Source organism: Elephantulus edwardii, unplaced genomic scaffold (genome assembly GCF_000299155.1).
Source record: "Elephantulus edwardii isolate Elephantulus edwardi_28Jun2011 unplaced genomic scaffold, EleEdw1.0 scaffold00122, whole genome shotgun sequence".
NCBI lineage: Eukaryota > Metazoa > Chordata > Mammalia > Macroscelidea > Macroscelididae > Elephantulus > Elephantulus edwardii.
In genome coordinates this window covers 6,651,409-6,655,362 of record NW_006399872.1, presented here as the reverse complement: position 1 = coordinate 6,655,362, position 3,954 = coordinate 6,651,409, and positions in this window count along the sequence as shown.

The window sequence follows — 3,954 nt, the reverse complement described above, 5'->3', positions numbered from 1 at the left end:
CTCAAAGGCATCAATTCTCCTTCTATCCTCCTTGATCATTGTCCAACTCTCTGATGCATAACAGGTGATTGCGAAGACCATGGCCTGTATCAGACACACCTTAGTCTCCAAAGAGATACCATTGCTCTTGAGCACTTGGACATAGGTGGTTCAAATCCAGCAGCTGTTCTATGAAAGAAAGATGCACAGCCTCCTCTCATGTCATTTGTAGCTTCTGGAAACCCACTGAAGGGTCAACCAGGAGTCAGTTCAAATTCAAAGGCAATAAGGCAAGAAAAGGAAATAAGAGCCATCCAACTTTCGAAAGAGGAAGTAAAATTATGTACAGATGACATTATTATATACAATAATAATTTCAGAGCCTCAACAAGAAAATTGCTAGAACTAATTGATCAATTGACTAAAGAAAGTCAATCAGATTCCCCTACACTAACAAAGAGAATATTTAACAGGAATAAGGAAAATGCAGCCAGTTAGAATCACCAACAAAATGAAGAAATATTTAGAAATAAATCTGAACAGATCTCCTATGTGATCTATAGCCTCTGAAAACCTGTGGGAAGGTCAGCTGTAAATCAAATCCACTTCAACAGCAATGAGAACAATTGAGTGAGACACACAAAATATCTGAACAAAGAACGTTACAAAACTCTTCTATAACAAACAAAAGACTTACAAAAATGGAAGAATATAACAAGCTCATGGATAGGAAGACTTAACATTGTGAGAATGAAAATACTATCAAAAGCAACCTACAATTATAATGCAATACCAATTCAGATCCCATCATCATTTTTTAAAGAGATGGATTTTTTTTCTTGATGATGAGATGTAATCTAAATTAAAGACAGTTGTCTTTGATCTGCAACAAGTGTTTCAAGTCCTCTTCACTATCTGTAAGCTAGATTGCTTTATCTGCATAATACAGGTTATTAATGAGGGGAGGAAGAATCCAACCTTTATGCAACATTCTTCATCATATAGTCCAGTTTCTTAGATGATGTGCCCAGCATATAGGTTGAATAGGTATGGAGAAAAGATACAACCCTGAAACACACCTTACCTCATTTTAAATCATACAGATTTCCTTTTTCTGTTCAGACTCTCGTATTTTGGTCTATGTACAGGTTTCACATGTACACAATTAATTGATATTCTCATTCTTCTCAATATTAGCCATAATTTGTTATGACCCACTTAGTCAAATGCCTTTGCATGGTTATTAAAACACAGATAAACATCTAAAGGCATTCCCCCTCTGCATTTATTGTTGTTGTTTTTGTTATGTGCCATCAAGTTGCTTGTGACTTATAGAAACCCTATGTACAAGAGCTCTAAATGACATTCTATCCTGTGCCAACCTAGTCATCTCAAACGCACTCATTCCCACCACTCCAGTTACACAATCGATCCATCTCATTGAGGGTCTTCCTCTCCTTAGCTGCCCCTCCACTCTGCCAAACATAATATCCCTCCCCAAGGACCAGTCCCTCCTTGCAACATGACAAAGCATGTCAGACGAAGCTTCAGAATCCTTGACTCCTAGGAGCAGTCTGTCTTCACCTTCTCCAGGACAAACCTCTTTGTTCTCCTAGCAGTCCATGGTGTATTTAACACTTTTCTCCATCACCACAGCTCAAAGGCATCAATTATCTTTCTATCATCCCTATTCACTGTCCAACTCTCTGATGCATAGCACGTAATTGCAAAGACTATAGCCTGGATCAGGTGCACCTTAGTCTCCAGCCTGATGTCATTGCTCTTCAGTATTCTTGAGAGGTCCCTCACAGCTGACTTTCCCAATGCAATTCATCTCCTGATTTCCTGGCTGCTGTTACCAAGAGTGTTGACTGTGGAACCAAGTAAACTAAAACTGAAACTATCTTAATCTCTTCACCATTCATACTGATGCTGCCAATTGGCCCAGTGGTGAGAATCTTTGTTTTCTTGATATTGAGCTTCAATCCATACTGAAGACTGCAGTCCTTGACTTTCTGCAGCAAGCGCTTCAGGTCCTCCTCAGTTTCAGCAAGCAGGGTTTTGTCATCTGCGTAACGCAGCTTGCTGATGATTTTTCCACCAATGCTGATGCCACATTCCTCCTCATACAGCCCAGCGTCTCAGATGTTCTGTTCTGCATACAGATTGAAAAGGTATGGAGACAGGATGCATCACTGGCCGAGCCCCTTCTTGATTTTGAACCACATAGTGTCTCCTTGTTCGGTTCTGACGACTGCCTCTTGGTCCAAGTATAGGTTTAGCATTAGCACAATCAAATGTTCTGGGATTCCCATTATTTTCAGAGTCACCCACAGCTTGTTTGATCCACACAGTCAAAAGCCTTTGCACAGTCAAGGAAGCACAGATAGACATTTTTCTGGTATTCTTTGCTTTCTGCCAAGATGCATCTAACATTATCTATAATATCCCTAGTACCACAACCTCTTCTAATCCAGCCTGTATATCTGGTAGTTCTCTATTGACATATTGTTCCAAATGTTTTTGGATCACTTTCAGCAGAATCTTTCTTGCATGTGATATTAATGATATTGTTCAATAATTTCCACACTCTGTTGGGTCACCTTTCTTTGGAATGGGAACAAATATTGATCTTTTCCAGTCAGTTGGCCAGCTGGCTGTTCTCCACATTTCTTGGCACAACTTAGTGAGCACATCCACGGCAGTGTCTGTTTGTTGAAATATGTCAATTGGTATGCCGTCAACTCCTGTAGCCTTGTTTTTTGCCAATTCCTTCAGAGCAATTTGAACTTCCTCCTTCATCCACAGCTCATATGTTATTTTATGAAATTCTTCTGTGTCAGCCAATTCCTTCTGATACAGTGACTCTGTGTACTCCTTCTATCGTCGCTTGATACTTCCTGGATCATTTAATATTCTACCTAAAGTATCCTTAAGTATTGCCACTCGTGGCTTGAATTTGCCTTTCAACTCCTTCAGCTTAAGAAATGCTGAGCTAGTTTGGCCCTTTTGATTTTCTGACTCCAGCTCTTTGCATATTTCATTACAGTATCTTGCTTTGTATATATGCATTTATTAAGCTGAAGAAAAAAAAGAACAAATTCAAGCATCAAGTTGTAATACTTAAGGATGTTATAGATAGAATATGGAATGATCCAGGATACATTAAAAGAAGATGGAAGGATTGTATTCCCCATTTGACTGTGTGGATCACAAAAAACTGTGGCTAACCTTGAGGAGAATGGGAATCCCAGAACACTTGATTGTGCTTATTTGAACCCTATACTTGGACCAGGAAGCTGTGTTCAGAACAGAGCAGGGAAACACTGCATGGCTCAAAATCAGGAAAGAAGTTCATCAGGAATGCATCCTGTTTATATGTAGAACAGATCATTCGGGAAGTTGGGATTTATGAGGAGAAATGTGGCATCAATATTGGAGGAAGACTCATCAGCAACCTATGATATGCAGATGACATAACCTTGCTTGCTGAAACTGAAGAGGACATGGAACACTTGCTGCAGAAGGTCAAGGTCCATAGTCTTCAATATGAATTAAAGCTCAACATCAAGAAGACAAAGATTCTCATCACTTGGCCAATTGACAGCACAATGTTAACAATATCAGCTTGCTCAGCTCCACACTCAACACTTTTCACACCAGCAGTCAGGAAATCAAAGTCAAGAACCTCTCCAGAGTACTGAGAAGTAACAATATGAGTCTAGAGACTAAAGTTCTCCTAATCCAGGACATGGTCTTTGTATGTACTGACTATGTAGCAGAGAGCTAGGTAATGACTAAGGATGGCAAAAGAAGAATCTATACCTAGTGGTTGTAGTGCTAGAGAAGAGTATTGAACATACTATGGACCACCAAGAGGACGAACAAGTCTGTTTTGGAGAAGGTGAAACCAAGTTTCTCCTTGGATGCCAGGATTTTGAAGCTCCATCTCACATGCTTTGGGCATGTGGTCAT